This window comes from Aedes aegypti, chromosome 2 (genome assembly GCF_002204515.2).
Source record: "Aedes aegypti strain LVP_AGWG chromosome 2, AaegL5.0 Primary Assembly, whole genome shotgun sequence".
NCBI lineage: Eukaryota > Metazoa > Arthropoda > Insecta > Diptera > Culicidae > Aedes > Aedes aegypti.
This window is the reverse complement of record NC_035108.1, coordinates 448392129-448413825: the sequence shown is the minus strand read 5'-3', so window position 1 is coordinate 448413825 and position 21697 is coordinate 448392129. Positions and strand designations below refer to the sequence as shown.

General features: G+C 38.3%; 1 protein-coding gene across 4 annotated transcripts in view; it reads left to right on the top strand.

Moving 5' to 3' along the window:
* LOC5569804 overlaps positions 1–21697 on the top strand; it is an 818297-nt gene that overhangs the window by 678071 nt on the left and 118529 nt on the right. The gene's annotated exons all lie outside the window — the stretch shown is intronic.

The window sequence follows — 21697 nt, the reverse complement described above, 5'->3', positions numbered from 1 at the left end:
GGATTGCAATTTTTCGTCGTAATGTATGACTCGTGCTGTTAAAATCATCATTCTACAACTTGTAAACTAATAAAAAGGGATCAGCAAAGCAATCATGGATTAATTAATCGATCACAGTAGGCTGGACTTGAATTGTACTATAGAATGTAGAGAGTTAAACGATTATCGGGTAAGGCATACCTTTACCCTAATTCAAATGCAATTTCAACATCTAGTTCACGAATTTGTAGAGCGAAATCCATTGAAATTTGGCAACAGCAAGCACCTCTATTACCGCTCAACCCAACCCAAGTAGAGCCATAACGAACCCGGCCCCGTTTTATGCGAATTATTTGATCTCGTTTCGTGTTTTCGCTCGCCTCCTAAGCTTTTAGTAGTAGTGCATGCAATATCCGGTTGGCATTGAAACCACAAGCCTACTCTGCCTGCCCACCACGGTTGTAATTTTCGACCAAATGCATTCGAATTTCGCAAACCTCACCGTGTAATTTTGCTAATCTTTACCACCTTGAACTTTTTTTTTTTGCTTCCTTTTCGCCTGTAAGGAAATTAGTCTGCGAATGCCGTTCGCATAATTTTCATTTGATCATAAATTTGCAACTCCAGCTTGTCCCACTAACCGTAACTTTCTCTGAAGTTACGTCACTCGCCCGAAGGAAATTGATGGCATAACGGGGGTACTTCCCTGCTTTAGGGTCCCATGAAGGGCAAGCCCTTTCCACTTTCGACAGTTTAATTCCCGTCGTACCGACCAGCATATTTTAATATATCGATAAAACCATCAATTAGCGACCTACCGGTGTTGGTCGCCCCCTTCCATCCGCCATGGATGAGAGGAAAATTACCTCATTTGCATAATCACTTCTGGCCGCGGTGTCGATCCGTCGATCCGGAGAGACTGGGACGCCTTTTCCGGACCCTGGCACAATGCTCGGGAATGCAATAAAGTTTGGTCAAAACATCTTCGCGTCAATCATGTCCGGTTTGCGTAGTTCGAGTGCGAAAGTATTCGTGTTCAGTCGAAGATGGATTACCAACTGGTGAGCTCGTTTCATGCTTATGATAACACATTTTCAACATGGCAACGATGCGTTTATGTAATTTTCAAACAAACTATGGATAGTTTTGGCCACAATTTTGCATAGATCCAGACCACTATGCCTGGAGTCGAAGCATTCATATTCAATCCGATCGGCGGTCGTTTGATTTCTTCAAGTAGGCAGCAGGGCGTTCCTCCGGAATCGTCCATCATCGCTGGCCCTTAGGCCGCCGATTGCGATGTTCTTCGACAGCAGAAAGTGTAATGTATCACGTAATGCATAATTACGTGATCGGTGGTTCGTCGTTCACTTTCAATCGTAGATCCGTATCGATCTCGGAAGGGAGCGGCCAAGGGGTTTGGGACTGTCCGACTGACTGGGATCGATTGTGGATCTAAGCTACTTAGTATGGTCAGCAGAGGGAGATTTGGTATCGGCCAGACATGATCACCTGTGAAAACAGTGGTGAGCGATATTTCCGGTTGCTTTCGATTTCGTTTGGAGCTAAAAGCCAAGTGATGATTGAGGACTTTGAGATTTGAACGAAAATGAATGGGACGCATTGTGTGGTGAGACGATCGCGCGGAGAACCGATGAAATGATCCTGCGAGTCACTGTTGACTCAAAAAATCGGTTTCTTGGATTTGGAAACCTTAAGTGGAGAGAGTTTATTTCATCGAGTTAGCATTGGATTAGTTGTTTAGGTAACAAGGTACAAATGGTGGCTTTTATTTCATTGAATAACAGATAATCGAAGGGTTCCGGGTCATTTGGCCGAATGCCATCTGGCCGAATGCCATCTGGCCGAATGCCGTTTGGCCGAACGCCATTTGGCCGAAAGGGTCATTTGGCCGAATGCCATTTGGCCGAACGCCGTTTGGCCGAAATTGAAAACAATAGTGAACTAAATTTAGCATGCATTTATAATGAATTTCAAAGAACTGTTTATTCTTAAAGAAGGATACAGCTCTTAAATGTGAGTTCAAGGAACAGTCAATGCTGGAAGAAGAACATACTAAATGTAAGCAATTATTTACTTCTCTGCTAGCAGTAATAGCTGTCAGCATAGGTTTTCGCATTGCGTTTGTAGTCAGCTCTTGTCAGTTACTAAAACGGTTTACGGCTTCTTCGTCTTTTTGTAGCATCGATGTGCTTCAATCCTTCTTAGTACTTAGTAAATTAAATAATTCATAGCAACCACAAGTTTGGATTATTCTTTTCAAAAACGGAGAAACAGTTAGTTTTTTTTTAAATAAGTGTTCACTTAGTCGTTTAGTTTAATCCTTAATAAGACTCTATAAATGTACAATAAGCCTTAGTTCCATTAACTTTGAAAAAAATATTGAAATATGAAAGGACAGCCTATGACCAAAAGAAGGAAAAATCGCTTGTAAAAAATTAAGCTTGTGTTATGCCAAAAAATGTTATATCAGTATAACTATAAAGAACTGCCGATAATTTAAAGAAGGTAAAATTCCCAATTGAAGTATAAGCTAAATTATTACCAATAGTAATGAAACCAGTACAAGTTGAAAGAATAGCCTATGTTTAAAAGTAGAAAAAAATCTTATCAAATTATCAACAACATTTCAAACCCTAGCACCCCGTTGGAACCCCAGAGACGAACCAACCATGAGCTCATAGTCTTGACGCGAGTTCACAACTTCGTCCTGAATGTGTGGATAGTTTAATGTGTTCTCTTGGAGCATTTATATAGCAACAAACATGATGTCCCGCCTCATCATAAAGATTAACAAGTCAACTAGCAGATCTGTTATCAGTCCACACTTATGAATCCTACGCTTCAGCGTTGAAAAAATTTGATTATTTCTTTTTCTTGATTCGGCCAAACGTCATTCGGCCAAATGACCCATTCGGCCAAATGACCCATTCGGCCAAATGGCATTCGGCCAAATGGCGTTCGGCCAAACGGCATTCGGCCAAACGGCCGGACACCGACAGAATCATTCTGACCACTAATCGTTTAGAACAGGATTGATCCATCGTCCAACATAGTTTTCGAACGAGGTCAAAGTCCAGAAGATTTTGTTCAAAATTTCAAGCAAAATAGGCTCAGAACTATGAGCTTGATTGACTCAATACTGAACTTAATAGAAATTTCCCAATCAAATCATTTAGCTTTTCTGCACTGTTATCAGATGCGAGATAGGCCCAGCTGAGCTGTGTTGGTGAAGAATTTGAAAAGTTTAAAATTATAAAGTACTATATTTAAGTATATTGGGTGGGCTCCGTGGCCGTGCGGTTAGCGTCACCAGGCATTTAGCCGCATCGTGCTAAGGAGTGTGGGTTCGATTCCCGCCCCAGACCGGAAAACTTTTCATCAGGAATGTTTTCCGACTAGGCCACTGGGCGTTGCATGCTAGTCCGTTGTCTAGTGTGGTGCTTCCTTCAAAGGGCAAAATGCCCACTGGAAGTATTAACGTGTCCGTGTCTTTAAAAAAAAAAAGTATAAACGGAAATGAATTGATGAAATCGAAATTTTTAAAAGATCTAGTTAGTGAGACTAGTTCTGCATCGCTCTGCTTTAAATTTATCCATTTTTAAGCAGAATTTCGAATAGGAATCAAAGCTGTAAGTAATATTTGCTGAAAATAATCTTGTGCCTTAAACTATGAGCGATTTTCCTTCGAATTCTCGGAGACAATTCAGCTCATTAACCTGATTGAATTTCCCAGCTAATTTTGAGCAGAGTTGGATCACAATTTTGTACTGGACCAATTCATCTTCATGTCAAATACCTCAAAACTTTGATAAAAATCACTCGTATTTTTCTAAAAAATCACGGAATTGCGACTTTCTTAATACTGATGAGCTAATTTGGCTCTCTGAGCATCTCAAGCACGACATATTAAAATTTGACTCTCCCAATACTACTTAAGGACTGTTCATTTTATAAAGTGGACACTTTGTTTATGCTATATCTTTTTTATTTATTGATAAAATCGTAATCGGTTTTCTGTGTATCGTTGACCTATTATTCTAAAATGCTATGAGAATATAAAATCTTTGAAAATGCTTTTGGTTGAAGAGCTAAATAGTTTTTCCAAAAACTCTTAAAAAAAGCTGTCCGTCAAAGTTTAACATTATTTTTCGCAAAACAAAAATCCTTATTTTTATGAACAAATTGTATGTTTGTATCCTTTACTATTCTTCTAAAGGTAAAGCTTTAAAAATATCAATTATATTCTACCATTATATGACATTAGGTAACTTTAGTGATTTACCCATTTATGGCCAAATTTGCTGATACACCATCCTTTCACTCCCAGCAAAAGAGAAAAGTAAAAAGCGTGTTCAAAACTAGTTTGGATTACTAAAGAAACTATATTAGTATAAACGAAAGCTAAATCGTGAGACTAAACTACAGTCTTAAGTATAAATTTTACTGTTTATGGTAGTTTTACTAAAAAGTCTCATACTTTTAAAATCATGTACGCATATTTATCGATCTACAGCAAATTGTAAACAGTTTTCTCCGAATTTTTCAATTGGTAATCTCAGAATAACATATTATGAAAATAATATGTGGAAAATAAAATCGATTTTATTACAGCAGTGTTGCCAATTTTGATGATTGTCAATGTACTTTGATAGGTCTTCTAAGAATAAAGCAATTGTGTTTCTGTTGTGCTTTGAATGTGACGTGGGGACTTACTAAGTAACTCTATGAAGGCGTAAGGCGTAGGACTTCCGTCAGGACGTACTTTTACACAAAAAAATCTACTCATATCAATTCCCATCAAATTTAAAAAAAATTTCTTTAAAAATATACGGGAAAATTGATTTTATTATATCTGTAAAATTGTTGCTGAATAGCTGTGCGTTCATCACTACGGATATCAGGTTTTTAAGCTTGACTCATCAAATGATCCATGTTTAATGCCAATCAAATAAAAAATATCTTACATTGAAGCTGAAAATTATTTGGTTTTGAGCAGAAATCGAACGATATGGGAACCAGTGCTTCAACAGAAAATAGAAGAATTTCTATAGATAATAATATTTTCACGCATATGTTAATATCCACGATCAATCATCCTCACATCGTTTTTGGCTAATTCATTCTAAATTCCCATATCGAACTAATCAACCCACAAAAGCTTGCCCTGAATGGGGTCAAGTTTACATCGATCGAGCCCATCATAACAATCATCATCATCAGCATCACTATGATCCTCTGAAGAAATCCAAAACATCAATTTGTTTCTATGAAACCGAGAAACGAACCACATTATGCGTGAAATATGGTAATCAGCAAACACCAAACCCATGAAAAAAAATATAACGCTGAGATGAATGTAAACAAATTTGCTTCGTCGCGGTTGAACGAACCCACATGGCGCGTTGCATAGGCGAGCATCATTAGCCTTCTGTCTGTGCGGAAAAAATATCGTTTTCAGTGCCTTACAGTTATATTGATATGAAATTATAGATAAGATAGAAGATAGAAGATAGAAGATAGAAGATAGAAGATAGAAGATAGAAGATAGAAGATAGAAGATAGAAGATAGAAGAGAGAAGATAGAAGATAGAAGATAGAAGATAGAAGATAGAAGATAGAAGATAGAAGATAGAAGATAGAAGATAGAAGATAGAAGATAGAAGATAGAAATTTCTGATAACTCTTGAAGGGCACAGTTCTCATATTATTGATCAATAACAGTACCGGCCAAGTCCTTACAGTCAGTCAGTTGGGATAGACCGAGAATACCTCTGCATCTCTACGATCACCACCGAATAGGTGTTGACTGGTGAAGGAGGAACAAGATCTGAGAGTCACTTGTAGTCGGTGATGCTATCCATGGATAAGGAGGAAATATACAGTTCTTCCCTAAAACTAGTGTTGAATTTTTGTCTCGTGGTGAAAAGATATTGGTAGAAGATTGAAAAAGTGCGTCGACATCCATAATGTCGAACTATTCAAAGGTTATTTTTAATAATGACGATAGCGCCGATAAAACTGTGTTATCATTAGCATGAAACGAGCTCACCAGTTAGCAATCCTTCCTCGACAGAACGCGAATATCTTTTCGCACTCGCACAGACACGTTTGGTCTTGATTCCGTTGCTCACCCCACTGGAGCATGCAACGGAACCACTACTACATTCAATGTTTTATCTCATATCGACCCCAAAACACAGACGAAGGGTTAACTAACCGAGAACGAGGTGTAACACCACCAAAGCAATTTTCCACTTTAGGGCCCGCTCCCTTTGCATCTCCTAATTCAATTGGCAACATCGGTCGATCGAAGTTCGAGTTGAGTTAGGGCAGGGCAAGGCCCTTTGCGCGATCAATAGCTGCCCGATGATCGCTCATATGAATTTGATTAAACAATTTTGGTGGATCAGACGAAGATGGAGCAGATCATTAAGGCGAGCGATTGTGTTATTCGAAGATTTGAAATCCATCGGCCTCGATTGTGCGTTTTCCTTCGAATGATGAACCATCAATGGAACAAAGCAAGCGCCGTTTTTTTTTATCAAAGAGGGCCATTCTTTTGCCGAATGTGGCGACCATTTGACAAGCGAGAAATTTATGGCATACCGACAAGCTATTGAACGAATGTTGTTAACATCAAGAAATTGGATCCGTAATGACGATCGCGGCTTTTGTTCGAGCGATGTAATAACGTTGCCGCCGAGTAAATGTTTTGAATGATAAATCACCGGGCGTGTGGCACGCTGCTTGCGGACGTTTTATCATAGACGCACGGCAAATATGTTTGAAATGGCCCATTGGATTGTATCTAAACGAATTCGGCGTCCGTATGTTGCTATTTTGTTGAACATGACGGGGAATGCCACTGAGCAACCCGATGATTGAATATCATTGAATCGAGTCGCAGCAGTAGGCGTAGATCCCTCGAATGCTTTGAAACCGACCAGGATGGCCTACTTTGTCTACGCTGATGGAGCAAATTGTTCTTACGGGATCCAAATGAGCGTGGGAATCGGTACGTAGTAATGACGATCATTATGACGACGGATTTAAGTGGCCGATGATTTCTGACGTTTAGCACGAGGTTCGTCTTCTTCAGGTGATCAATCATGCTAGGCTAGCTGGAGGCATACTCATTGAAAAGTCCCATTTCCAGCAGTTCCCACAGAGAACGCCCCCTTTTCCCGGGGTTCGCGTGCACAACCAAAGACTACGCGTTTGCACCACTGCCCATGATGTTCGTGTTTTTCAATTTAAAACCTTAACCGATATCGCGGTGAGGTCATCTCCGTGGTCGAGACCCATGCGGAAGAAATCCCTCTTTTGACTGTTGGGATCATCAATACATTATTGTCGGTGACTGCTCAAAACCCATTAGCCGTGGGTAAAAGACGGCGGTCCCACTTGGACTTGGGTAGGACGCCAAAGTGGATAAATTGTTTTATAACAAGCGGAATTAGTGTTCAGAGCTTAGCCGAAATCCCAATTAATGATTGGCGCGGTCTATGGTTCGAGATTCAGTGTCTGAGCTTTAAGTGGAGGTTTGATTTTCATAGGCTTTAAAGAAGCTTGCATTTACTTAAGGTAAACATGCATCAAAGCCAAGAAAAACTTCAATTTCGATTAATTTTTCAGCTTAATAGGAAGTTTGTTTTTCCAGATTTGGGCTCTTGTAAAATAGAGGTTTGGCTTTGATTTATCTGCACCATAACTAAACCAATTCCATTCCTTCCAATACTTGAATATAGAATTTCCATACATATTCAGCTCATTTTACGGATTCTGGTGAATTTCTCAACAGCTAAACAGTTCGAATAGTTCTTGGGCCCAGATATCCGTAGTAGTAAACGCGCAGTTATTCAGCACTACCAAGCTAAGGGTCGGGAGTTCGAATCCCACTGGTCGAGAATCTTTTCGGGTTGGAAACTTTCTCGATTTCTCAGGGCATAGAGTATCTTTTTACCTGCCACACGATACACACATTCAAAAATGATCTATTGGCAAAAAAGCTCATAGTCAATAACAGTGGAAGTGCTCCTTAGAACACTAAGCTGGGAAACAGGCTCTGTCCCAGTTGGGACGTAACAACAGAAAAATAAAAAGAAAATCGCTCTTTAGAAAAAAAAATGCACCATGTTACAATTTTCCGACAGTTTTAACAAAATCTGTAAGTTAGATGTTAGGAGTTTTCTTGATCCAGTATTTCATAAGATTCTTAAGAGCTCTTTAAGCAAACAATAGATCCCATTCAAACTATTTCTTGGAGTTCTATATTTATGCAAAACCAGAACCGATTGACATTCGAAGCCAAATAAACTCAGAATTCGCAATTCATTTGAACGATGTAAAAGAGTGTCTTGAGCTCTCAGCCGACTATTTCTATTGTTATTGTTATGTAAAATCTTTGCCAATTCTTACCAATATTTTGTACATTTCTTTCCAGTGTCTCGTGTTTTTGAGCTCCTCGGCTTTGTATATCAAAAACATTTTGTCAGGCTCACAGCCTCTTTTACGTACGGTTTAAATAACAATTATTCTCAAGATTCCCAAGAAAGCTTTCCCAAATAAGAGAAAATTGAGTTTATTTTGTAAAAAAAAAAACTACCTGTAAAAAACCTTAGCTCACAGTTTTGAGCCAAATGAGCTCGTTAGAACCCATATTGCTCAATTCTGTTGAATTTGAATCTTCTTGACAAAGATTCTAAGATAGATCAAACAAACGGTCGCATTGATTATACACCCAACACAGGAAAAGAATTCTGAGAACACCGTTGCCATTGCATTTTCAGTATTTTGAGTTTTGGAGCAATTTTTTTCAAATATTTCCCTGTTTTGGAGCGTCTTGCTGGGTAGTGCTCCGTGAAGCCCAAGCAGGACAGTTCGGTTTTGCGTCGTCCGATAGATTTTGCTCACGGTTTCGCGCGTGTTTTCGTCGCCGGAGATTTTTTTTTCCCTGATTTGGAGCGTTTTGCTGGGTAGGTATTTGGGAAGGCCCAAGCAAGACGGTTTGTTTTCGGTACGCCAAGAAGTTTTGCTGTCAGTGTCAGTTTTGTGTTCAGTCGAGAATGGATTACCAACTGGTGAGTTCCTTTCATGCTTCTGGTAACACATTTTTTCTTGAAAGCGTAACTTTTATGTAATATTAAATCAAACTTTGTATGGTTCGTCACTATAACTGTCGGCATTATGCTTTTTTCTTATACAATTTCAATATACATATATTTTTCTCATTTTGACATTATTAAAAATTATCTTTTGAATTGTTTGACATTGTGAATGTTGACGTATTTTTTAAAACTTCTACCATATTGAGACAAAATGCACAGTAATACTCATATGTCATTTTCAAACAAACTATGTATGGTTCGTCACTACAAGTGTCGGCATTGTTCCTGTTTCATATAATTTGAAATATATACATGTAATTTTCAGTTTTCGTCATTAATAAAAAAAGTCTTTTGAATTGTTCGACATTATAGATGTTGACGTATTTTTAAAAGTTTCTACCAAAAACTTCTCGAGACAAAAATACAAAACTAGCTATAAATATAAGTCGTATATTTCCCCCTTGTCCATGGATCGCATCACCGACCAGAGGTGACTCCCCGATCTTTTCCTCCCTCACTAATAAACACCCTTCCCGTGGTGATTGTGGAGATGCAGAGGTATTCTCGGTCTCTATAAGCAACAATCATTACACCCTAACATTCCTTCCCCATCCCAACTGACTGTAAGGACTTGGCCGGCGCCGTTATTGATCAATAATATTAGATCTGCTAAAATTGCACTTCGAGAGTAAGCGGAAACTCCCATCCCTTATTCATTTGGATCGTAGTGCAATTCTTACCAGTTCCGATCAATCACGGAGTAGCAACCATTGACATGTACAGTCAGTCTATGCTATGCTATGCTATGCTTTTTTTTCAAATATTGATTGAGAACTAGAAATCTATGTTAGTTAATAAATTAAACCCCTTTTGGGTCACCGTTCAAACGAATAGGGTACAAGCACCGGTTTTGGCCAGTCTAAGAGAGAATGTCAATAAAAATTTTATGGGAAGCCGTATTTATACTACAAATATGTCAAATGCAAGCTTTCGATTCATATTATGTATGTAAAATGTCGAAACTAAGCTGAAACCATTTTTTCGCTTTGAAAATCTCATTGGTCAATATAGGCCACCAGAACCAGTTTTGGCCAGAGATTTAACTTTGGTTTCTAAAATGGCCAATCACACTGATTTTTCGCAAGACTGGCTAAATTAGGAGTACTCTGGCCAAATTAGGTGTATGGGAGTTAAAATTATAAGGAAAATAATTGTTCTTCTTATGTTTTGAATCAATTCGGACGAGTGAATGAATGTTGCTCCATCTCGTGAACGTGATCAACTAAACACAAAAGGTTTCATGCTGATTGGCTTCGTAAAACGGTGTTTAATCCACTATGGCTAAAACCGACGTATGGCCAAAACCGGTGCTTCTACCCTACTGCAGAAAAATGATTTCGAAAATGCACGATTTATGGTAAGATGCTTGATAATATTCAGCTTTGAATATTAATAAGTTCCAAAACTGATTACAATCTCAAAAAAAAAATCTGATGAAGCCGTGCAAAAAGACTTATAGTGCTGAAAGATTTTTTCAGAAAATACTAAGCAAATTTAGCTCAGCATACGCAGGCAAGGAAGCTGAACAATTGATAGCAAGGCAGACAATAGCTTTTGGGCTAATTCTACTCGTGATTCAGATTCGGAATCTGCTTGATCAGAAGAAAAATATAATTATAACATCTGGTGTTATTTTTTTGTGACAGAGTGTGTTATAAAATAAGCTGATAAGTTGTTAAAATAACAAAAATTATGCAAAATATACACTCATTGTAACCGACATTGATACGATTATTTCTAAACTATAACACATTTTGTTACATATAACCCTTCCGACAAAAACTAATTTGTGTAAATTTTAACTCATTTTTCTTGTATTATTTTTAAGAGTGTTATTCTATTTTTAGAATATCACTCAGCATGTCTATCCCCCACTTTAGACGTTTAAAGTTAGTAAGGAAACCAATTTTAAATCACCCCTCGGAAAATGTTACTACTTGACGAACTGTTATTATGTAAATTGAAATGTCATTAAGTCAACAGACTGAAATTTTCATAATGTCAAAATTAAGATACCGTTTTGTCTCACATTCCGTACATGACTCATTTTCCTAACACTCGACTTTAAACAGTGATTTTTTAATAAAATCTTCAAAATATTTCCGCAGGATGATCAACTCTTTCACAATACAAGTACAAACTCAAAAGTAATGAAAATATCAGTTTTAATCTCTACAATCGCCACTGTTCAGAATATGAGTCATGTTCGGAATTTGAGACAACACAGAATTTAGGCGCAATCGGAGCAATGTCGGAGCAATGTCAGGTTGACATCGGGTTAAAGTCGGGTTGGCGATCAAAATATTGTTGGGTCGATGTCGAGTCTATGTTGGGTCAAATCCATGTCGATTGTAGCTATAAATAACAGGAGCCCTGCTGTTTAATGAATTCAACATAAATTATAACTTGTTTAGTTATAGTTGTTATAGTTATAGTTATAGTTTATTATGCTATAATGATGAAAGTTTGCAAAACACGTTTCATAATCTAAATAAGAAAAAAAACTTGATATGAACATCAACAGTTGATATTTCTATTGTATTTTGATTTTGTCATGACTTCCTGATCGGAGATGTGGTCAATAATTGCAATTCTGAAAAACTAACGAGATTTTTTGTTCAACGATCTGGAAATTTGTATTACTATAAAATTATGTAAACATGATTTAAAAAAATAGAAAAATATTCAGAAACAAATCAAGCTAATGTTTCCGAATACTGAGTTCTCTAAATATTTAGATACAGTGACTACTGCTTTAAATGTTAAGCTTATCAAACTCTGTTACAAGCTTACCCAAGGTCTGAGATTTTGTTATGATGTCAGCTTTATATTCGGTAGCGACTATATAATTCCGAAAGAATAATATAAACAATCAATAGACATCTAAGAATTGACATATTTAAATATCAAATTTATTAGCTTTTCAAAGACTTTTTTCAGTATTCTGGGATGAATTGACTTCAACGTTCCTGGTTAAGCAACCCGACCAGACGGAAGAAACAAAATTATAATTGAATGTATTTCTTTGATATTTTTATATCATCACTTAAAATTTGTAACGTAAGTCACAAAAGTTCTAACAAAATTTGCACCACATAAAACAAAAGTTGTTATACTTTCCATCATAATTCATCCATCATAATTATAACAGAATTATTACAGAATATGTTCCAAGGATGTTCCAGAACAACCAAATTACTGCAAATTATGTTACTGTCCATAACTTTGGATGTTGCCATGTCAAAAAAAGCTGTGCTAATTTTCCTCGAATGTCAGTTCGCCGAATAGCGCGTTTTTTTGAATGACCCATTTCCCCGAAATATTTTTGGAACTCATAATTTTCATATCATTTTTCGTTCATAATCGTCAAAAAGGTAACACATGGTGTTAGAAATCTGCACTGAAAAGATTCTACAAACTCGATTAACGTGTTTCACTCGTGAATTTTCACTAATTGTGAAACCCGTCAATCGAACGTGTAAAACGAGTTGCTAAAGGCAATCCAAATATGAAACATGTTAGTTTACAAATTGCAGAAAACAAAAATAACATGTCACGCGTGCGGAGGAAAATGGGTCCTTGTAATGATGGGTAAATTTGTTCTAATAGTGACATTCAGGGCCGGATTTACAAATGTGGGGGCCCGGTGGCCATTATCTTGTGGGGGCTTTCTTCCAGAAAAAAAAAAACATTTCGATACTTTAGCATAGACTAGATATTTGTAATGTTTTATAAGGTTTTCATGACCAGATTCAAACTATTTTATGACGTTATAAATACTTGTAATCCCCTATGAGTGTAAATCAATTTGAAATTTAAATAATGTAGGTAATGCTTTTTTATATACTTAATACATCTTAGTAGATTTTATATGTTAACAGGTTAAATTCAATGTTTTTTGGGGCTTATTCGTCAAGAATAAAAGTCATTTGATAATTCTTTTCTTATAGGTACCTAAATCCAAATTATGCTTATTTTCTTCATGTTTAATACTCAAAATGTTGGACAAACAGATTTATTCAACAGTTTTGAGTTCAACTGTTATTCAACTAGTAATGTTTGTTGGGTAGGTCTCTATTTTAATGAAAGTCTCTGAATAGTCTCTATTTTTAATGTAAGATCTCTAAGCAATCCATTTTAATCAAAATGCTCTCTTTCAAGTATTTTTTTTTTCCTCATTAGGATTGCAGTGAGTCCTGATGCAAAATTCTACTGGCTCCGGAGAAAAAAATCAAATACTTTAATGGAGCTTTTCAGCAGGTTCTACAAGAATTTCCTCTCAAATGTCTTATGTAGAAACTTCAAGAAATCTTCTAGTGATTGTTCCAGAGATTCATCTGAAATACTTTTAGGGATTCATACTGGGGTCCTTCTAGATTTTTTCTCTACAGATTCCTCTAACAATCCTCCTAGAAATTCTTCCAGCAATTTTGCAGAGGATGCTTAGATGACTTTCCCCAAGAAATCCACCTCCAGTTATTTCATCTCCAGGATTACCCCGAGTTTTTTTCTAAAGACTAAAGCGTTCCTCCAGATTTTTTTTTCGGTAATCCTTCAACCAAATGTACAGTTGTTACTAAGGAAATCGATGGAAGAATCACCTGATTCAATCATGGAGGACTTAGGCTTTCCTTGAAAAATATCTGAAACAATTCCTGGGTAATTTCTGTAGCTATTCTTGTTAAAATCCAGATAGAATATATGAGATATCCGAAACAAAATTCTTGGAAAAATTCCTTAGAAAAACTATGCGAGGAATTCCACAGAAACTAATAACTTTATCTTCGGAATTATCTCTGAATCTTTGGAAAAAGACTTTTGATTCCTGTCTGTTTTCTTTTTGGTCCATTTTTTAAGCTAGAGTTCTCTAAAGTTCCTATATTCAAGGCACTTAAACGCTATCATGTCTGCAATTTTATCAACAAAGAAATTTTCAAAATAAATAATTAAATAATTAAGTCTTATTACTTGATCTGCAGATATATAAATTGAATTCGAACCTAGTCATAAACTTCGTTGAGAAAGCTTTTGTTGAAGTTGTAGTACTTATTAGAGTTTATTTCCAAAAAAATCGCCCATTTTCCCGGATTTATTAAAAAAAATTGAATCTTTCAAATCATATGATGCGTTTCTGAAAAGTATGTACTATTGCAATTGTTCTAATTATTCGTGAAAGTTTAACTATAAATATTTTTGTGGAGATTTGTGGGGGCCCCTAAAATGTGGGGGCCCGGGGGCCATGGCCCCCTCGCCCCCCCCCGTAAATGCGGCCCTGGTGACATTGTAAAACACGTTCAAATCATGTGTAAAAGGCTTCGCTGTGTAACCAAAGCCAATCCTTAACAGAATCGAAAATTTTACACGTTTTTTCACCTTGCCAATAGACACCACAGATTCATATTGAAAAAAATGTGGATCAAGCGTGTAGATTACTCTCAGTGTGTTCGAAAATATATAACATGTAAAAAACAACCCGCCCAGAATCACATAACAATATAATAACAAATTTCTATTAAGAGCAGTTTATAAAAATAGAAGCTATATAGGATTTTAACTACTATATGTGCATGTTTTATGATAGCTTATCAACAGTTATTATAAAACATGCACATGTAGTTGTTAAAATCCTATATAGCTTCTGTTTTTATTAACTGCTCTTAATAGAAATGTGTTCAATCATATCTAAGAAACACGTTCTGTTATTATTTTGTTCCTTCCGTCTGGTCGGGAAAAACATCTTAATAACAAAATTATATCAACATCTGTTATTTTTAACTGCAGTTGATAGAAAGGTGTTATAATAGTAGGCTTCGTGGCCGTACGGTTAGCCTTTCCAAGCATTTAGCCGCATCGAGTCAAGGAGTGTGGGTTCGATACCCGCTTCAGTCCGGAAAACTGTTCGTCAGGAATGTTTTTCGAATGTGCCACTGGGCGTTTCATGCTAGTCCGTTGTCTGGTGTGGTGCTTCCTTCAAAGGGCAAATGGTCCACTGGAAGCACTTACGTGTCGGTGATTTTTCAATATTGATATGTGGCTTTGTTCGGGAAGTTGAGCCATACAGGCTCAGAACAATGAGCAGAGTTTGCTCAAAACGATATCAGCTAAGCTTGTGAACAAAAGTGCTGTTTGCGTATCCTGAGCGTCTTAAAGACTGTTCATTTTATAAAGTGGACACTTTGTTTATGCTATATCTTTTTTATTTATTGATAAAATCGTAATCGGTTTTCTGTGTATCGTTGACCTATTATTCTAAAATGCTATGAAAATATAAAATCTTTGAAAATGCTTTTGGTTGGAGAGCTAAATAGTTTTTCCAAAAACTCTTAAAAAAAGCTGTCCGTCAAAGTTTAACATTATTTTTCGCAAAACAAAAATCCTTATTTTTATGAACAAATTGTATGTTTGTATCCTTTACTATTCTACTAAAGGTAAAGCTTTAAAAATATCAATTATATTCCACCATTCTATGACATTAGGTAACTTTAGTGATTTACCCATTTATGGCCAAATTTGCTGATACACCATCCTTTCACTCCCAGCAAAAGAGAAAAGTAAAAAGCGTGTTCAAAACTAGTGTGGATTACTAAAGAAACTATATTAGTACAAACGAAAGCTAAATCGTGAGATTAAACTACAGTCTTAAGTATAAATTTTACTGTTTATGGTAGTTTTACTAAAAAGTCTCATACTTTTAAAATCATGTACGCATATTTATCGATCTACAGCAAATTGTAAACAGTTTTCTCCGAATTTTTCAATTGGTAATCTCAGAATAACATATTATGAAAATAATATGTGGAAAATAAAATCGATTTTATTACAGCAGTGTTGCCAATTTTGATGATTGTCAATGTACTTTGATAGGTCTTCTAAGAATAAAACAATTGTGTTTCTGTTGTGCTTTGAATGTGACGTGGGGACTTACTAAGTAACTCTATGAAGGCGTAAGTTATTTTTCATATTAATACTATATTAGGACTTCCTTCAGGACGTACTTTTACACAAAAAATTCTACTCATATCAATTCCCATCAAATTTAAAAAAAATTCTTTAAAAATATACGGGAAAATTGATTTTATTATATCTGTAAAATTGTTGCTCCAAAAATAACTTGATTTTTTCCATCAGGCTTCTGATTGATGATGCTTTCGAAGAACAAGCCTTTTTTGAAAATAGAAAATATAAATTATCGAATTTTCCAGCCAATTTCTTACAATCATTGATTTTGATAACCTCAAAAAATCGACCGATCTAATCGTTGTTCCATATTTGTGTGAAATTTAATTATTTTGAAGAATTTTTATTATCACAACATTGTACAATACTAGTCGAACGATGTGCAAAAAACCGATTGAAATTTCATTGATTAATAAGAAAGATACAGCATGCACAAGGTGTCCACTTTATAAAATGAACAGTCCTTAATCGTAGTTTATCTGAATCCATCTAAATTTTAGTGCACGCGAAAAGAAAAGAATAATCGACAATTTAAGCTCAACTGATTTGAAATTTCATACTTATTTTGCTCGATTAGTAATTTCTTTTCTTTTAAAATTCGCGCACGTAGAATATGTTTGACTTATTTGATTGTCAAGTAAAAAATTAAATGATGTCCACGCGACTAACACACAGTCAAATCTACTTAACAATGAAGAAATTATAATCGATCTCACCAACAATTATTTTTGCAAATTGGTATATTTTTCGATATTAGTTTGATTTCAATAGTTTCACTATTAACACTTTCAGTTGATATTTGGTGGTTGGCCAACGAATAGATGGTGGCGATCGTGTCGGATTTGTTCTAGATCAGGCATGGCAGAATTCGTTTTCAATTGATTCCGGAGCACGAACAAAGCAAGCCAAGAAAAACATCGCATCTGTGTCTGTTACAAGTTTGATAAATAGCAGCTGTGAAAGAGAGAGCGATGATAAATTCCATGTCTCTCGTTTATTTATCATTGGGTATAGGTACGTGTTACTGGCATGATAAACAATCTCCAAACATCCTATATAAATAGTGCCTCCCTGGTTTGGAGCTTGTTTAGATGGGTTTTATCATGCACTGTTATCCCCCCGATATAATCAGGGATGTAGCAGTAGACGATAAACATATTCTCATGATGTGTTGCGGATTGTTACAGGGAGTGATAAGTGAGAGATACTCTCAATTTTTTTTATTTTTTTTTTGAGAATTCAAACCCTGGTAACGAATGACTTTTGCATGTTAACTCTACAACCAGATTTTTTTTTTGACTTTATTTGTGTGAATTTTAACTCATCAGGCTAGTTCTTCACTCTCTACAACCAGAGGTGTGATCATCATTTTGCTCGATTGTTCATGGGTCACACTAGCGGCATGCTTCGGATCCCACCGATCGAGAATCTTTTTTGGGTTGGAAATTTTCTCGACTCCCCAGGGCATATACACTAGAGTGCTTCAAAAAATCGTTTTTGCTCCACACCGCTCATTCGATTCTAGATCAAATCCTTAGTGTCCTCCCAAAATTTGAGCTCATTTAGATAAAAACTGAGACTGCAGAAGCCCCTTGAAGTTTATATGGGAATAACTATGGGAAAAGCTAGCAATTCATTCAATCGGTCATAGTGTTTGCCCATGTACTTTTGGGGATTAGAATTATGTTGATACTGTGAGATGCAATAATCAGCTACAACTTTGCCGAAGACCGTTTTTAAATCGGACGCCCCAGTAATTAGCTATTGATTTTTGAATGAGTTGTAAAACTTTGGCTATAATTATTGGGCTGTTCTGCAGGCATCACTGGATATATGCAGTAAAACATAGTAGCCATGATTTGTGCGTGCTATCTTTCGCGCCAGGTGCAGCAATGTTGCCTGTTCAGAAGTTAAATGAGCACTGCTGAAGAATTTGTGACTGGATATAAATCAATAACTAATTACTGAGGCGTCTAATTTGAAAACGATCTTCGGCAAAGTTGTAGCTGATGAATGTATCTAACAGTATCAACGTAGATCTAATCCCCAAGAGCACATGGGCAAACACTACGACCGATTGAATGATTTGCTTGCATTTTCCATAGTAATTCCCATATAAACTTTGAAGGGCTTGTGCAGTCTCAATTTTCATCCGATTGAGCTCAAATTTTGAGAGGACACTCAGAATTTGATCTAGAATCGAATGAGCGTTGTGGAGCAAAAACGATTTTTTGAACCACTCTAATATACACCCGTTGTGCTTAGTCTCCGGACAGACTATGTTACCGTTATGAAAAAGGACTCACTAAAAAAAGTATTGCAACTTTCAGTTGAAAATTAAGGCTAAGTAGCCCGTCATTCGTTTTGGCAACAATGATAACTTTTCAGCTTGCATTTCAAAGTGATAATACTCAGTCTTGATAGTTTATATTGACTTGAAAAAGTATCACTGTACGCGCTAACATGCTTAAAGTATGCTGATACTTTTTCAGATGTGTCAGTGCAAAACCAACTGATTTTCTTTGATTCGAAATCGTGAGATGAATTAGCAACAATCATCAACGACGCGTACAAATTTCAATGACGGCCTACTTCGCCTTAAAATACCTCCCAAAAAGTTTAGTATCACTTCAAAACAGATCAATTTACATTGCAGATTGGTTCAAAATTTTGCCGCTAAATGGCGCTAGCGAGCATCTTCTTCTTCTTTCTGGCGTTACGTCCCAACTGGGACAAAGCCTGTTTCTCAGCTTAGTGTTCTTATGAGCACTTCCACAGTTATTAACTGAGAGCTTTCTTTGCCAATTGACCATTTTTGCATGTGTATATCGTGTTTTTTTGTTTTTTACAAGGGGGAAATCTGCAAACAGATCCCCTGAGAAGATAACTCAGGGAATGCGGGGATGACGCACCAACGACGACCCGCTAAAACCAGCCTATGCACTGTGCATGAGCAATTCATTTAGAATTGCTCAAGTGGTGAACAGTGCATCGACATGACCCTTGGACTCAGACCCTCATCTCCCCGGAACCACCTTACGGTATTTCTTCGGGAAGGGACCAGTGCATATAGCACAACACGTGTAGCAGAAGTAGCCTAGGCAAACTGCTTCTCCTAGCCGACTTAAACAATGTTACAAGGGACCAGCCTCGGCAGGGCTAATCCTCTGCAGCCAACTCTTGGTCGGCGCGCCATAGACGCTGCATTTCCAACATAATGTGAGTGACAGCCGTAGTTACTGCATTCCAGCACTCGGCATCCGCACACATTCTCTCTACAATATTGTCGGGGGACGTGTCCCCTCCGCATGTAGTGAGCATGCGACCTCTCACAACAATGAAACGGGGGCAATCGAACACGACATGCTCCGCTGTTTCCTCTACACCAGCGCAATTGGGGCACGCAGGAGATTCTGAGTGCCCGAACCTATGCAGGTACTGTCTATAGCAACCATGTCCTGACAGAAACTGCGTCAGGTGGAAGTTCACTTCCCCATGGCTTCTACCATACCAATCTGACACATTTGGTATTAGTCGATGGGTCCATCTACCCTTAGTGGAGTTATCCCATTCCTGCTGCCAGCTTCTGAGCGTTTCCTCTTTACACGTGTCGCGGACTCCTCTGGTCCCCTTTGGTTGAAGCATTGAACATCTTCCTTGATGATGAGCCCGATGGGCGTCATCCCGGCTATGATGCACACGGCCTCTTTAGATACCGTCCGGTATGCACTTGCTACTCTTAAGCACATTATCCTGTACGTGCTTTCCAACCGCTTTAGGTTTCTGTTCGTTCTAAGCGCTTTTGACCAGATTGGTCCTCCATACCTTAGTATGGATAGCGCCACGCTTGCCAGCAGCTTGCGTTTGCTGGCAATTACAGCAGAGCTGTTAGACATCATCCTCGAAAGCGCCGCTATAGCCGTAGATGCCCTTTTACAGGCATATTCAATGTGGCTAGCGAAGCTCAGCTTGTCATCGATCATTACCCCAGGATGCCTAAGGGATCGCTTGGACTCTATGGTGCAATCACCTACCGAGATAAGCGCCCGTTGCTCGGACTTGCGGTTGTTGACCACCACCACCTCAGTCTTGTGACGGGCCAGTCCTAGTTTCCTAGACTTCATCCATTCCTCAACCAGGGAAATAGAGTGCGCTGCTGTCAACTCTACTTCCTCCATCGATTCACCATAGACCACTAGGGTGATATCGTCGGCGAAGCCAACAATCTTAACACCCTTCGGAAGGGGCAGCCTCAGTACCTCATCGTACATCGCATTCCATAACAGCGGGCCCAGGATTGAACCTTGAGGTACTCCCGCGGTAATTCGAACGCTTTTCTGCCCCTCCTCTGTGTCATACAGTAGAATCCTACCATCAAAATAGCTTTCTAGAAGCTTACACAACTGCACCGGTACCTTGAGGCGGTGAAGCGCGTGTGCTATTGCTTCCCAGCTTGCGCTGTTGAACGCATTCTTCACATCCAGAGTGACAACCGCGCAGTAACGGATGCCGCTCCTTTTATGCTCGATTGCCACCTCAGCTGTTTGAACGACCGACTGGATGGCGTCCAGAGTAGATTTACCTTTTCTGAATCCAAACTGGTTGTTGGACAGGCCGTCCGCACTCTCCGTATACGGTACTAGTCTGTTGAGAATCAACCTCTCCAATAACTTGCCCGTCGTATCTAGTAGACAGATAGGTCTATACGCCGACGGGTCACCTGGTGGTTTCCCCGCCTTTGGTAGTAGCACCAATTTCTGTCGCTTCCATACATCCGGGAAGATTCCTTGATCAATGCAACGTTGCATCGTGGTTCTGAACATGTCCGGATCCGTGTTCACTGCTGCTTTTAAGGCAACATTCGGGATACCATCGGGTCCCGGTGCCTTGTTTGACGCGAATGATTTCACGACTTCTGCCAGCTCTTCGTTCGTCACTCTCGCCACTTCTTCTCCTTCATCTGCCGCATACGGCGCTGGGGGCCATGGGCTTATGGGATGGTGCGGGAAGAGTACATCGATTATCGATCGCAGCAACTCGGGCGATTTCTCTTGGGGCGCTATGGCTCCTTTGGTCTTAGCTATTACCACTCTGTAGGCATCACCCCATGGACTAGAATTGGCACTCTCGCATAGACTTTCAAAGCATGCCCGTTTTCGACTCTTGATTTCCTTTTTGAGAGCCAACTTTGCCTCTCTGAATGCTGCACCGCGTTCCTCTCTTTGTGCTTCTGTGCGTGCGCGTTGCATTCTTCGTCTAGCCCGAAGGCAGATTGCTCGAAGATTTGCAATTGATTCGCACCACCAATACACTGGCGGCCTGTTCTCTCTAGGAGGGGCTTTTCTCGGCATGGAAGCATCACACGCTCGTGATATCATAGCAACTAGCTCTTCACCGTTTAGGTCCAGAGTGTTTCGTTCGCGCCTCAGGGCTTCAGTGAATACTTCGCCGTCGAAGCGCGCTGTTTTCCATCCTCGGGCTTGGGTCGAGTTACATCGCGCTGCCTTCTGCCCGCCTGGTATTATACTATAGCGAATCGATTGATGATCGCTATGAGTATAACCGTCATC